Genomic DNA, 16,638 nt, shown 5'->3' with positions numbered 1-16,638 from the left:
ACACCGCACACCGTGGGGGAAATAAACCGTGAGGGAAACACCGCACACCGTGGGGGAAATAAACCGTGAGGGAAACACCGCACACCGTGGGGGAAACACCGCTCACGTTGATGGTGTCCGTGCCCCGGGTCGGGGGCTCCAGGGTGAGCCCCCGCACTCCTTCCTTAGCAAAAAGGGAAACCCCATGAATATTGGAGCGACTGCGGCGCTCGCAGTGGGTGGGAGCGCTGGCCATCGTCCCTGAGCAAAGGGGTGTTATTGTCCCCAGGTGAGGGTCTGCAGCCCTGTGGTGATGCACATTGCAGAATCGCGGAAAGAACTGGGTTGGGAAAGACCTCTGTGATCATCGAGTCCAACCTGTGCCCCAACACCACAGTGGCAACCAGACCATGGCGCTGAGTGCCACGTCCAGTTATTCCTTACACACCTCCAGGCATGGTGGCTCCACCACCTCCCTGGGCTGCCCCTTGCAATATATCTAACCATCCTCTGGGGAAAGAAAGTCCTGCTCATGTCCTAAGGTCCAAACTAAACCTTCTCTGATACATTGTAAGACTTGTTGCCTGGGAGAAGAGCCTGACCCCCACCTGGCTACGACCTCCATCCAGTGGATAAAGTCGACAGTGATAAAGTCTCCCTGACCTTATCACGGGGTTTACAACACCTCTGCTCTGCATTTTGGGATTCAAACCCACCCAGCCGTGGGTGTTCTTTATACCACAGCTGGGTTTGCATAAAGGCCAAACCTTTCAATGCAACTGTGTAATTTTCTGAAAGGAAAATCTGAAAGCTTGCAAATGCAAGTAAAAAAAAATGACCCCAAGTGACCTTCACTCCTTGGCATCACCAACTATGTAGCAGCAAAAGGTTATTCTCTTGCAGTGAACACACATCACCTTAAAAAGGGAGCTGTAGGATTTCAATGGGCATTTGCTCTTTCCCCCTTGTTTGTGCTTTGCTACAATTGCTCTGCCTCGGCTTCTTTATGTAAAATATGTGCTAGAAGGTGTGATTGTTGCGTGACCTGATAACCCAGGGCTGGTGTGTGACCTACAAGAAGTACAATTATACATACTTATTACAATTATATATACTAAGTGCAATTATAAATACTAAAAAAACTAATGTGTGCTTTATCGATCTTTCTTTTTTTCCCTCCCCAGGGATGACCACATGCCATGCACTTGGAATTTGAGTTGCTTAAATGAAGAGAAAACACGTTCATGTGTTTCAAAAATCAAACTGGAAGAAAAGAAATCAGGATTTTACATTTAAACTGTCACCTGATTACTTATTTCATTTATGCTGAGGTTTGAAAATTACCTTTATCCCCTAATCAAGGAGCCATTATCTCTGTTCAAACACCACAGTATCTCTTGTGACCTTTGTCCTGGGGAAGTCTTTCCTGGGCTCAAAGTCAGCCTTACAAGCTGCCCATTTTGGCAGTATCTTAAAAGAATGGCTACTATTATTACAGATATTGAAATAATTTTTCTGTTAGTATCCTGTGTGCCTCTTTTGTGATCCTCCTTGCCATGGTACTGTCTTTGCCTCTCTGAGATTATGGAATTATTTGGAGCCGTCAAGGGTGTGCTCAGTTGCAGCCATCAGTTCAAACCATTTGCAGTGTTTGTTTTTTCCTTTGCTCTTGCTTGACTTGTTGTCTGAAGCTCTGGCATAAGAAACAGTGATTATGTTCTTTGGTAGGTACCTTCTAAAGCAAAAAGCACAAGGATTAGAAATTATATGGCCCTGACATGGCAACCAAAGGCACCAATGCCAGGTCAATAGTAGGTCTTTTAATCCATAACCTTGAAGGCTCTTGTGTGATGATACTTGTGTGGGATGTTTGCTGTTTCCAAGTATTGTGCTTAATCAAGACACCACCTGACACCAGAAATCAGCACTGCAGAGAGATAGTAATTTTATCTCTGCTGGTTCAGCCAAAAAGTTACTTGAAGCAACATCATGGCATTAAAGAGAATGAATGACATATCCTCGTGATTTGGTCAAATCAATGAAGTGCTCCTAGTGCCTGCATTCTACTTGGCTGAGACTTGAGGCTTCTCTCCTTCTCTACCCATAGACATTTTCCTCTTCCACTCACAGCATTAGCAATGCTCTGGGCTAGAGAAAGCACTGGTCTGGTCTGTTTTGCATGCTCTGCTCAAAGCTGTATTTCTTGTATGAACACATACTGTTAATAATGGATTGGCTTTGGTGTGACCACAAGGCAGCAAAGTTCAGCATCTTGTGCTTGTGTGCTTCATGGATGTGGTGCTGTACTTCTGTCAAGAGGAATTGTAATTAACAGCTCACACAAAGCCAAAACACATAAAGAAATTTTACTGAAATCATTCTTAATGGGTAATTCCATGTATAAGATCACTTACAGAATGCCCAGGGAGGTGGTGGAATCTCCATCCCTGGAGATATTCAAAAGCTGTCTGGATGTGGTCCTGAGCGAGGGCCTTTAGGTGGCCCTGCCTGAGCAGGGGGCTGCACAGGATGCCCTCCAGAGGTCCCTGCTGACCTCAGCCAGTCTGGGATGTGTGAGATGTACAGTGATTACATTTCTGAACACAATCTGTTGTAAACTTTAAAAAAATAATTTAGAAAAAATCACCGAGTTGAAGTTTCTGTGGTTTGTACAACCTTCAGAAAACTGGACTTGCTGTAGCTTTATGCTCTGCTGTCTGAGTGTTCAACCTATTTTAAGCTGTTCTCCTCAGGAAACAAGTTTGTGATTACTCTCTCAGGGACTGGAATTGTGGTGAATTTGAGCACCGCAACTGCCAGGGGAGCTTTGCAGGGAAGTGCCTCGAGTTCAGCATCCAGTTCTGTTGTTGGAACTCGGCTTGTGGGAATCCTGGAGAATGCTGCTGTTCACTCTATATGTCACTTTCAATTGTCATGTTTTCTTGTGCTGTTTCTTTCATTCCAGCCAATTTTAAAGGCAATGGATACCCTTCTTTTATTATACCTCAATTCTAATGTCTGATGTGTATCTAGGAGAAACTGCAGAATTCAGCAGGTATGTGCTTCTAGTCAAGAAGTTGGTGACATAAGCAGACCCCAAAATAATTAAGAAATCTCTCAGTAGATTGAGTTAAATATTTGATATATTTAAGTATAGATAATGAAATTAATGTATTCAATAAAAAGGAAAAGAAGGTAGAATAGTTTTAGAAGTACAAGGTAGTAGTCAGGAACCACAGTTTTTTCCTTATTCAGGTGATTCTGTAATGTTAATCTCTCCAGTCATTTCAAAATTCTGCAGTAATTTGGATTATAATTATCTTTTCCAACCCTCCTCTCCATTCTAGGTTATGTTGCAACAAAAACCCATCTTAATTTCAGACCTATGAATAACATTTTGCAGAGTGGGCAGGTAACTTCAGGCTCTGCCTCTTGCAGAAGTGGTGTGAGCACTCAGGTTCACTAGAGGTCACACTTCCTTTACTCTGCCCTGTCTGCTGCTCCTCACCGAGATGTGCTGGATATTATTTACCCAGCAAATGACATGTGAAATTTTGTACAGGGTATAGCAGCACTAAATGGCTTTTAAATGATTTCTAAAAAACCCAAACCTTTCAAAGATGAAATATATTCAGTAGGGAGATGATGGCAAATAAATGACATGTGGCAGACTGAAAAAACAGTGTCTAAAAGCGATCCCATTTATCTCTGCCACCCGACATCTCTGCAGACAGCAGTGTGTAGTCACAGAATCATAGAGTGGTTTGGACTGGAGGGGACCTTGAAGATAATCCAGTTCCACTCCCTGCACCCTGGGCAGAGACATCTTTCACTTGACCTGTTTTCTTAATGCTCCGTCCAACTTGGCATTGAACATGTCCATGGATGGGGCATCCACAGCTTCTCTGGGCAGCTGCATAGCCCAGCTGGTCAGTGAGATCAGCTCCACGGCAGACTTACACAGCCTTAGTGGCATGCAGGTACCCAAAGGAATCTCTGCTGCCACGTGCCAGCCTGGGAACTGGTGTGGTGGGAGAAATGATGGGGAAGAAATGATTGGCAGCCCCAAATCTGGATGCAGGAGCAGCACTTGGAGAGGGCACAGCACCAGGTCAGGAGGTGGCAGTGCCTGCTCCAGAAGGCCCTGTGGAGTGCTTTGCTCCAGCCCTACCTAATTCTGTATTCATTAGCCTGCATAAAATTAAATCATATTAAGGCATAATATTGAACAGGCTGATTCAATTTAACTTGAATTTATTTGCTCTCAGTTGTTACATTATCTTTTGAAATTAGGCAAATTAGATCAGCTGGTCAAGCTCTGAGGTGAAGGCTGGGAAGGAAACAAAACCAAAACATTATGGAAACCTGAATTCCTAAACAAACAAATGCCTTTTTCAGGCATGCTAATGCCAGGGAATGCTAATTAAAACTTAATGCATGCACCACAAACTACACTGCGAGAATATTAATAGCGTGGTACAGAGAGAAATAGAGATGTAGTGCTTAGGGGGCTTCACTTCTCTAAGTATATTCTCTCTGCTAAGATGAATGGTCAGGAAAAGAAGGTAACAGCCCAGAACTGTGTGTTCCTTCAAGATCAAACACAGGGCACTTTCTTAGCACTGGTGCTAAGCATCTAGAGCTAAGAGTTTAGAGTACTCAGTAAAGAGCAGGTTTCTACTTCATTTTATTCCTTGTAGTCAAACATTTCACAGATATGTTACTGTAGATATATATACTGTAGATTTTGTTTCAACATTTCAGAGATGAGCAATCTCTGCTCAGAGTTGAGACTTGTGGCCATTTAAATGAATCAATATTTTTGAGAAATTAAGAGGAATTCTGCTTACCAAGGAGAAACATACAGAAAAGCCTTTCACAGAGTTATTTCCTGGTCCAAGTCTAAAGGGTAAGTTGGAGCAAAGGCCTGCTTGAATGTCTTTGAACTAGAGGATAAGATTTTTTTAATTCTTTATTATTTATATTATTTTTTATTACTTTGTGTGCTTTCCACCCAACTCACTGAAGTTCATGGTCCAGCTAAAATATGGGGTCAACTCTGAAATGGGGCCAATTCCTGAAAAAAAATTTGTTATAACGGTGATAGAACCCACATTGTATATAAATATATATGTATATATAAGGAAAACAATAGCATTTCTACAGAACTTGCAGATCCATTGCACATGGCATGCCTTGGTCCTATAGGCATCTACCCTGCAAATGTCAGTGCCCATCAGCCCAAGCTTCTTTGTGGTAGATATTCTGCTGATGACTGAAAGGAAGATGAGAAGGTAAATGCTCAAAGAGGATGAGACAGGAGCAATAAAGACAAGGAGAAATGTCTAGGAGATGAGAAGTGCTGCAGTGCTTGTGGATGAACCAAGCAGTTGGGAGGGGCTGTGGTGGTTCATTCTCAGTGGGGATCTATTGAAAAGAGGTGATCTTTTAGGGCTACTCCAATGGCACCAGGCAGTGGTATGAGCTGTGTTGTGCTGTCACAGAGGTTACTGCTGGATATGGGTTGAGCACTTGTGATAGCAATAGGTAGTATCTAATATTACTGTTCCACCAAAAACTTGGAATGACTATGCAACAGGAGAAGTTAATTCCCTACCCAAATATCTTATGTGTAAAAAATAAAATACTGTTATTTTCAGAAGTCTTGGGAAGATCTTATTTCCCTGAGGGACTGTGCTATTGAAAAGTCTTAATTTATTTTGTATTTATTCTGTCATGTATTTGTGGTGGAATCCAATGTGGATTCTTAAAGCAACCAGTGAAGCATTTTTCTTAAGACCTGATTTCATCAGGTGCTTGTCAACAAGCAGCATCTAAGTGCTTATATAAAAGGATTCCTACTGCACAGACACATCCAAAAGTTAATGTTTGTTCAAAACAGAGATTCTTACACAAATTCCTCCCCCCCCCTTAGTGCTCCAACTGAGAAATGACACATGTAATTTTAAATGGCATGTCAATGGCAGAATACCATGCATTGTGGGACTAACAAAACAGACTACACTGACATTGCACAGATGTACTTCACCCCTCTGCTTCAACTGAATAGATTCTCAATATTCTCATGTTGAATTGTTTGGTGTAACTCATTGAGTTGGAAGAATGTTGCATTCACATCAAGACATTTTCCTCTACTGTGAGCTGACTGGTTTCAGAGAATTTACATCAGGAATTAATTTAGTTTGAGAATGTTAATAGTATTTTCTATCTGAAGATTTTTCTCCATGTCAGTGTAATTCTCCTTTTCCTGAATTTTTGTACCATATCATATTTGAAAGCTGTTTATTTTAGTTTGCTCTTCACTTGTCTTGCTTTAAACCTTCTGTCCAGCTCTGCCTTTCTAACTTGAGCCACCTTTTCATCTTAGGGCACTTCTTGCTCTGTAGGTTCTCTTGCTCTGACTTCTGACAGCTCATTTGTTTCACAACATCCCTCTCTTAAGCCTGTTCTGGGTAATCCCACCCACAAGAGGGATGTTCTTGCAGTCTGCCAGGTACCACAGCCACAACTACATGGCAGGCACCCGCACTGGGACATGAGTGTATGTTGTAATTATCTCTAAGTTTGTGAGGCACAGGTGAACACATTGAACAAGGACTCAGCATTCCTCTCTCCTGCTTTCTGCCATGTTCCCAGCTGAAAGGTTTACCTACTGAATGACATTCTGCTTTTTCAGAGGTATTAAGCACCATATGCCCTGTTTCCAGCCTTATTTGCAGTGAGTACATGGGAAAGGCAGAGTCTTAGCTTGTCTGTGCTGTGGATTCCACGTTGTGGAATGGGTAATGAAAATTCCTTACTTCTTGGAAATGTCATGCATTATAATGGCATAAAAGGAACGGGATTCTGAGCTTCTTCCATGTGCAAATAAAAGCAAAGCTCAGTGATGAGCTGAAAACAGACTTTTCTTTCCATTAACTATTTTCCCATGTCTTTTGTGTGTAGAGAGAGTTGTTCAGCACTGCACAGAGCACCCTTTTTTCCCCCTATGAGAATGCCACTTGAGTGCAGTAAATCCACCACAAACCCCATAATATCTGAAATAAACTTCACTTGCACCTGCCATCTTCTGTTCCAAATGCCATCTCTGTTGAAACACTCCTCTGTATTCTGCTTGTAGCATCTCAACCAAGCTGAACTATTTCATCTGCCACAAAGGGATTAAACATGTCAACAGTAATTATCTTTGCCTTATTCTCTGGCAGTTGCTTTTCCTTAAACATGCTCAGAGGTTCATTATAACTTTTTCACTGACTCTCCTGCTGCATGAATCTACCAAGGTATTATTTGCTGGCACAGCAAGTGCTGACACGTGTCCACTCTTGCAAACAGAAGATGGTCAGGAGGGTTTTGCTCATAAATTCTAGTCTGTGTTGTTCCAGTTAAAATCCCAGCAGAGCTTACACTCTGCTTGGAAGCCTCTTAGGCTCCTGCTAGAAAGTGATTCTAAGCTACGAGAGGACTGAGAATTTTTACAAACCTTTGTGTTATTAATATGAAATAGTGCTTTAAATTCTAATGACAGTCAAACTGTACTTTTAACTAGAACTGGCAGAGGTGAGTGAAGACAAGAGATCAAGCAAGAAGAATGACTAACTTGACCTTTAAGTTTCATAGACTTTTCAAAGATACACCACACCCAAGCAATGGGCTCCTGAGAGTTTCAGTTTAGAAAATGACTGAATAAAATTTTATAAACAAAGTATTTCAAGTGCTATTTTAAAAAACCCATTTGTAGTTCTTATTGTTAAAATAAGTTTAGCTTCATGTTGTGATTAATGAACATGTTTTCTTACTTAAATTGACAGTAAAATATCATTTACCAAAGCCTTGCAATGAAGGTTTTGATAAAAGTACCACAGAAGTAAAGAGAAATAAAAAATTTTATTAATATCAAGTTTTAACAGGTGGCTTGGGTTTTTTTTATATTAAAGCCATGTTTCACTTTTTTGAAATATTTTTATTGGAAATGTGTCATCAAATATACATTAAACTAGAATTGTATGAGAAAAAACTTACAGTCCTCTATTATTAAGGGAAACTTGTGTTTATTACCTTTTCACTGAAAGCCTGGCAATTAAAGCTAGACAAATATATTTAGGGTGCTCTCTGGGCATTATAATATTCCAGATGAGGTTGTTGGCATAGACAGTACAATGCAGTAATACTTGTGCTCCAAGAAGGCACAGAGGATGATAAATACACACTGTGGTGTGTCCATCAAAATAAAATCCAGTTTGCTCTGCTTGGCAGCCTCACAGAAATTACAATTCTCTGAGGATAGTTTCTTGTGAAGATACAAAGGGGAAAAAAAAGAAACTTAAATGCATTTGAATATTCATTTCTTAGCTATCTTGTTCTGTTTTGTTTCTTCCCCCTCAGAGAACGCAGGAAGATGTGTGGCACTCAAACAAAAAGCCTTTTTTTCTTCTGAATAATCTGACACAGGAAAATTCTGCATCCAGTGAAGATTATGATGTGCCAGGGCTTTTGCTGTGAATTCCCTCCCGGCTGTTCTCCAGAACGTGCCTGCCAGTCAGGTATACACGACGTGCAGCGTTTGCTGCTTTTCCCCCGGCAGGGACTGGTACCGTGTTTGGCCGCAGTGGAGAGCTGCCCATTAAAATGACAGGGGCCCGGCAAGGCCCTGGGCAGGCTGCACTCCTGAGGTGAAGGATGATGGGCTGTCAACAGGCACCTTTCTCAAGGACCATTTATCCCGAGGGAAACTCGCTGTGCACTCTCGCCAGCACGGGATGCCTCTTGCTGTCAGTTTAAGAAAGGGAAGCTCCTTGATTGGAGAACTTTGTGATTTGAAGTGACGCTTGGTGGTGTGAACGTGCACCCAGCAGGTCCTGAGGCTGAGGGTGAAGGTTTGTCACGGGGCTGGGACAACAACCAGCTGTTTTACACCTATTTGCTTTTGCTGGCTCCTGTCTGAGTTGCAGTCGCGTCCCAGAACATCAGCTGAGATAAGGACTCTGTTGTTTACGATCACAACATACACAAAGACAGATTTTCCAGCAGTTAGGGTGTTTATTATTGCGAAACTGGGCTTAGATTTTCTAAAATCCTTGCTCTATTCAGCTGATTGCAGACTGAGTCTCTTCCCTCTAGCCAAGCCCATTCCAGCTTCCCAGGCACACAAACAGCTCCCTCAGGCTATGCCTGGGATTGTTTAAAATTGTCTGCATTATAGATAAGGAAACATCTGTTGGGTCAAAGAGTGAAAAAGAATTCAAGTCTGTCACATCTTCACCTCTGAGAAGGCACTCCTGGTGCCTTCAGTGAGTATTCCACACCTGCATGTTGTTTGAGGTAGGGCAAGAACGGCAGGTGATGGCCCTCACTTTCCAATTGCAATGTCTTTCTTACTCTGCCCAAATAAAAACCTCATTATGCTCTGCAAGTGAAAGAGCTTCAACAGAAGAATTGGGAATATCTTCCTGTGGTTAAGGCCGTGCTAAGGAGACAGGACAGAGGAGTTCAAATCTCTGTGTACAGAGAAGAACTTGCAATCGTCTTACTAGGTAGGCTTTTCATATGAATTTTGTGGGATGGAGCAGAGGAAGCTGCTTAATTTTAGAAGATGGTGTAGACTTCAAAAATCCCGAGGAGAAGAAGGTGCTACTTATTGAAATTACAGAGGCTGGGAGGATGAGGGTGAAGCTTACTGAGTATGTTAAGAGCTCAGTTTTTCACCTTCTCTTGAGTTTGTAGGAGAAAGACTATGTCCCATTTATGAATTTAGCCAGAATATCCATTGCTTTCTTAGTCTATTTAAATAATTATATTAACAAATTTTGGTGGTGTTTTTTATTGAGAGGAGGTGAAGAAAGCAAGGTTCAGACTCTCTCAGTTCTCCATCCTCCATTAAACAAATCTATAGGAGTACAGAGAAGCCAGCACCACTCCAGGTTTTAGTTCACTTCTCAACATCTGAATTTCATAATCAAAGAGAGACAATATCAGGTAAGGTTCAGTATTTTTCCATTAGAATTTACAGAATGTACAAAGTATCATTGACAGACAAGTTTTAAGCAATTAAATACATGAACCAGAACAGGGTCATGTCCTGATGTGAAGGGTAGATTTGGGTGGACTCAGGCACCAGGGTCAGGTTCATTCCATTATGGAAAGACAAAAGCTCCCTATTCTGTGAGCTTAACAGGAGAGAGATGTGCTCCCAAAGAAAAGCAGTGGCACAATGGATGGATATTGGCAGGGAAAGCTGCTGTTTGCATCAGAAAGGATGCAGTGGAAGCTTGTGTGCACCAAAAAGCAAACCTCTCTGCAGTGGCCTTGGTGGAGTGCGAGTAGTGCCCTGAGTGGCCTTTATACACAGGACAGATTGCTCCTGTAAATTTTGTTTTCCTTCCCATGGTTGCTGGGATGAATCAGGCAGTGCAAGGCCACTTCTCTGCTGCTGACGTGGAGATGGTTTGCCAGGCTGACTGACAGACTATTGGGCTGGAGATAAACATGTTTCTCCAGTGGTTTGCAGAAAGTCCTGCCTTGTGTTAAATCATTTCTTTCTGTAGTCAGTGAATCAGAGATTGAGATAAACACTTGTGCAGAGTCAATAAGCCTAATTTTTATTTTTATAATTAAATCTTAAGAGCCACCTGAATTGAATCAAGACTATAATTTCAGTAGTAAACATCTGATATTTTATTGTAATGAAGGAGCTAAGTATGAATAGAGCCACATTTTTGATTAATTAGAATTTTGTTGCCAAGGAATTAATCTGTTTTCCCTTCTCTGTGGAAAAAACCCCAACCCTCTCTAAAATGAGTTTCTCAGCAGGGATAATTATAGAAATGTTGAGTGAACTCCAGCTGCAGACATGTTTCAACATTTCTTTGTTTCCCTGGAGTAAGGGGGAATATGGGAGAGAATAGATGACCATTAAATACTGAACATGGCTATTATTTTTCCTAACTGTAAAGTAACAGGAAAGCTAGTCCTGGAGTTGGGACTTCCTGATCACTAAGCTATTTCTGGGTGAGATAAGAGCGAGTTTAGCTCAGGCTGCAATAACTCAGAGCTGTATTCATGTAGAAATGGCTCCAGGGTGGAAGTCTACACTAGTTAGCTGCTGCTCTATCAGCTGAGGGGTTGCTGTAGTGATACGTTACATGGCTGTGCTTCCTTAGATGATCCTTTGGACTGATTCCCATCTCCCACTGAGGCCGTGAGGGTGATGCTACCAGAGCTGACAGGCCCCCAAAATGAGCTAACTGTACTGCAGGAAACTTTGCTGAATTACTTGCAATTTATGGATGTGAGTCCACTTGTGCACATGGCAAGCCAACATGTAATTTCCATGGGTATGAATAAACAGAGCAACCACTTAGTATTTGAAAATGTTGCTTGCTGTCATTACTTGTGGCAGCAGGGGATGCATTTCATTTCTTCTAAGCTTAAAGCAAGAAATGCCTTTTCTTTTCTGAGGAAAGCTACCACATTTATGTGGTGTGTAATAAGTAATGTGTCTCTTGCCATATTCCTGCTTTAACGTGTCTCTTCAGGATTCAGAAATCTATGTCGAAAACAACGATAACCAGACAGCATCAGAAAGTGCAAAAGGAGACTGTCTCCTATCAGAAGTGCAGATTGAAATGCTGCAGTTCAGGCTCATCAATACTGGTGTTTGAGATGTGAGTAATTGAAACTTGCTGTCACTGTGCTTCTAGCAAAGTGTGAAATTGAGGAACTAGAAGACAATGCCCCAAAGCACAGATGCCTGACTGCAGCTCTGAGTGCTTTCCTTGTGGGTGAGTGAAGGATTTTATTGCCTCGTTACCTCAGAGTGGAGAATCATTGAATGGATTGGGTTGGAAAAGACCTCCGAGATCATCAAGTCCAACCCTTGGTCCAACTCCAGTCCCTTTATCAGATCATGGCACTCAGTGCCACGGCCAAGCTCAGGTTAAAAACCTCCAGGGATGGGGAATCCACCCCCTCTCTGGGCAGCCCATTCTAATGCCTGAGCACTCTCTCTGCAAAGAATTTTTTTCTGCTCTCCAACTTCAATTTCCCCTGGCAGAGCTTGAGCCCATCGTGCCCCCTTGTCCTATTGCTGAGTGCCTGGGAGAAGAGACCAACCCCCACCTGGCCAGAACTTCCCTTCAGGTAGTTCCAGACAGTGCTGAGGTCACCTCTGAGCCTCCTCTTCTCCAGGCTAAACACTCCCAGCTCCCTCAGCCTCTCCCCACAGCACTTGTGCTCCAGTCCCTTCTCCAGCCTCGTTGCTCTTCTCTGGCCCCGCTCCAGTCCCTCAATCTCTTTCCTGACCTGAGGGGCCCAGAACTGAACACAACACTCAAGGTGTGGCCTCCCCAAGGCAGAGTCCAGGGGAAGGGTCACTGCCCTGGGCCTGCTGGCCATGCTAGTTTGGATCCAGGCCAGGATCCCCTTGGCCTTCTTGGCCACCTGGGTAAACTGTTGACACAGAAACTCTTTGGGATGAGAACACTTTGAATCCTAAACTTTACTTCTTCATTTTATTGTTAACTGAAAAACCCACCAACCCAAAGCCTTGTGTGGGACTGATCAGTGGTACAATAAGGTCTTGCTGGTGGCAGAGCTGAAACTGTGCTGGTGATATTTTTAATTCACCTTGGGAGAGGTGGAATGTAATTTTTCCTGTGTGGATTCAAAACTTGAATACAGCAATCTGGGCTATTCCTTAAGAAAATGTTTGTGGATAAATAGGGTGAAAAAGGTTGTTTCATCCTCCAGCTCATGCTATGCAGTGGCTGAAGAGCATTCCTTACAGAGAGAAACCTCTTTTTAAGATTTTTTGCTGTATTAATGATTTCTCCAGTTGTAGGGAGAGGGATGAAGAAGAAAGAGTCCCTTGTCCCTGTAAGAGCCATGTAAAATAGGACTAAATACATTTGCTCAGTAAACAGAGATGAGTGTCAATGAGATACTGGTTTTTGTGCACTAGATTGTTAAATACTGGATGGAAAATCTGGTATCTGTAGTAAAATGTAACAGACTGTTCTGTCTTATTAAGGTCTAACCAATCAATGCAGAAGACCCTGAATACAGCAACTTTCTAAGAAGTTACCCCCAAAGACAAGGTATAGTTTGCTTGTTTGAACAAGCAGCATATGGTATATTTTGAGCTACAAATTTTTGTGTAAACTCAATTTTGCATCCTTCTAGGATAGGGAGAGCTATTTTATCCCTGCCTAGTCAGCTACATTTATGTCTCATGGAAGCAGTTAACAAATGACATTTAAATTAAAGTACCTCTCTCTATATATATATATATTTATCCTTTGCATGAGCACTTTTTAGAGAGAATAAAATGTTGCACACATACCAGAAATTGCAGCCAAAGAGGCTTTTCGTTCTAAGAGAAAGTAAATTAATACAATGAGTCCACATTTCTTTATGCTCTTTCTCTGAAGGGTCACTTCAAAATTCAGGTATCCCCCTAAAATCCATAGTCTGCCTTAACCCTGAAACCTTGTAAACACCCAACAAATGAAACAAACAGCAGGTCGAGACTGACTGCTAACTCAGATGTGTTTTGTTTTCTTTCTTGCTCTCATTAATATTTTATTCCTTAAACAGTGCTGCAAACTCCACTGAGACTATTCTTATAGGAGTTGTGTTATAAAAGAGTGACAGATTGTGGATGAGGAGAACCTTTTTCATAAATAATTTCCCTTTGCAACACTTCTATTTTCTCTCCTGTAAAACAGTTAGGCAAAATTACCATATTCTTTCTGGTACTAATAAGAATATTTGTAAAACAAGGAATTTTTTGACTCCAGGCAGTTGGATTTTATCTATCAGTCCTCAAAACAGAAAAAAAGGTATCAGAAACTTGAGCTGGTTCCCTTCCTGCTTGCTAACAAATCTGCTTTGCTTCTTTCACAATTTCATCACCAATATGGGCTTGAACCTCTGCAGTGTTAATATTGAAACTGTTACTTTGAGTTAAAAAAGAAGTACTTTCAGTCTATTTGAGTGTAACACTATCATTTCATTTCCCATTCTACCTCCTAAAAGGTTGTCACAGCAGCAGCAAACCCAAGATTAGTTAAAAGCCATGACAAAATTGTAACCTTCCTGTATGTAAGAAACCAGGCAGGAAAGATTTCCACCTCACTGAGAATTCCTGCTCTCTTACATCTTAACTGACACTTATTGCTCAGATAGTAATGAAAACATAGGAAAAAAGATTATAGCTTTATGTTAGTGAGAGTAGAGTTATGGCTGAAGAGCTGCTTTCATTCTAAGCCTTCATTTTCAGCACTTACAGCCTTGTGAATATATTACCCTTTGGGCTCCCATTACACACATTTGCTTTCATCCCAAAAGGTGGTTTGTGGCTTTTTTGTTTAGTCTTTTTCTTTGTTCTTTCATTACATTTTTCTAGGCTATTTATTTGATACCTAAATAGGTGGAAAAGTATCTTCATTATTTCATCAATAGTTCAGACATTTTTTTTTCCCCTGCACATTGGTGTTGGTGCTTCTGCAGAACATCTGCCTTGAATACAGTAAAGGAAATTTCTTTTATAGATAACTGTACAAAGTTCTTAAAACCTGCATGGTCTGTTCAGGTTTTTATTTCTTGAAATAACCAGAGAATTTGTCCTTAAAGAAAGAATCCTAAAGTGTGATATCATGATTAAAAATGTAAATATGTGCTAACTTATTCACAAAGTTGCTCTGTGTGAATAGTGGCTACACATATCTGAGTAATAAGAATAGATGATTTCTGACAGTTTAGAGCAGGATTCCACTCTCCTTTATGATGTGGTGGGAAAACACCGTCTGTTTCACCAGCAAACACCATAAATGAAAGCCAGAGTTCATCCACAGCTTCAGTTTTGAATTTTCTAACACTCACAAACAATAACCTCCCTTTGTTTATGTACAGTTTAGATGAGTGGGTTGATGTGGGGGAAATGACGAGGAATGAGGGAAGTCAAATCCACTGCTACGGGTTCCTGATGGAGGCCCCAACTGTCAGCCCCCAACAATAATAATTTCAGTCTCTCGGCTTTCAGTGTAAATGGATTAACTCAAAAGATGAATTAACATCGAGGGTTTTGTATTTCAGTGAGAAACCACTCCATGTGCCTGTGCACATGCACAAAAAGAATGTAGGGCCAGCAAAAAGAATCAAAGATCATTAAACACAAACAAAACCCATATCCTGAGTGGGAAGTTTCTCTCACCCAACCATCATCTACAGTCTTTGCTAAGTTATTTAAGATGGTGAATGTTGTTTATCTGAGAGCTTACATGGGCACTTTATTATGTTTTTAACTACCCTTAGGTGCAGATCCAACAATATATCAATATTGTCCATTGTAATTTGAATCAAAAGGAGTTTTGTAGAGAAAAAGCATCTGTAGAAAACAAATAATTAAAATCTGCACTATTTGTCTTCCTAGGGCCAACTTTGCTGCAGTGCTTGACCCAGGTGGGACTGGCAGCAGCATCTTGAAATAACACAAACCAAACGTGTCTGAGCAAAGTCCTCCTCATCCTCAGGGTCTCTCTAAGGCCATAAATTCACAGTGAAAGTTGTCGTGGCAGTGCTGGCTGCTGCTTATCCCATTTTGACTAGGAACAGGTTTGGTTGGTTGGGTTTTTCCCTCTTGTTTATGCAAAATTGAAGTGTATCTAAACAAACATGTGTAGGCTTCAGATTTCTTAAGTCTCAGACAGTGAGAAAACACAGAGCCCCCCAAGAAGGATGTAAACAGACTCTACAGAAATACCTTCTTGTCTTTCCAAGCTACCACAAGGCATTATGAGGAGAGACATCCAAGGCTGTGTATCACTGCATGCTCTGAGCAAAACTCCTGCAGTCATAAACCTAACCATGACATCTGACAGCCACTAAAAGCTGCATCTTTTTGGGACAAGGTTTAGTTACAACAGAGGTAGCATAAAAGTGATGGCCTTGAAAACAGGTGATTTTCTTTTAAAGGAAATAGTAAGTATGAGTTTAAGGCATAGTTTTATCCTTTCTCTTCCCTCTTTTCCATAATTTTCCCCCTCCCCTCCATCAAATCTCTCACAATAGCTTGGTCAACAGCATTTCCTTGCTTCGTTGGCTTTGAAAAGGACTTGCTGTTCCCTGCTGTTAGATTTTTTCCAGGAGACTGTCTCAGGTCAATAGTCATAACATTCTTTGCTCCACTCCCCCTTTCCCCCACTCAGACAGAAAAAATACTAAAAGTAAACAAAAAATAAATTAACAAATTAAGTTGGAAAGTGGGAAAGCAAGCATGTTTGTATTTACATGATTGATACAGAGATTTGGTGTTTTCAAGCACCTGGTCTCTGCAAGCAAGTCACAAAGAGAAATTTCTTCTACAAGGCATAGGCAGTAGCAGGTAGGTTTCAGGTGAAATTACCAAAGAAATACAATGATCTTTAATTGGTATTAATTTTATTACAAACTTCAAAAAAAGAGAAGGTTCTTTGCTTCAAAAAGTCTAGGAGACATTCAGTGTGAAGAAGAACTTGGCCAAAATAAACACCATCCAGTTGTGGGTACCCCTTGCATTTTGTTTCTACTCTTCTTCAGCTTTGCTCTCACAGCTTATGAAAAGGCAGGAAGATGTTCACCTGAGGTGCACGTTGCCACCAACCT

The sequence above is a fragment of the Pithys albifrons genome, chromosome 6 (genome assembly GCF_047495875.1).
Source record: "Pithys albifrons albifrons isolate INPA30051 chromosome 6, PitAlb_v1, whole genome shotgun sequence".
Taxonomy (NCBI): Eukaryota; Metazoa; Chordata; class Aves; order Passeriformes; family Thamnophilidae; genus Pithys; species Pithys albifrons.
This window is presented reverse-complemented; position numbering follows the sequence as displayed.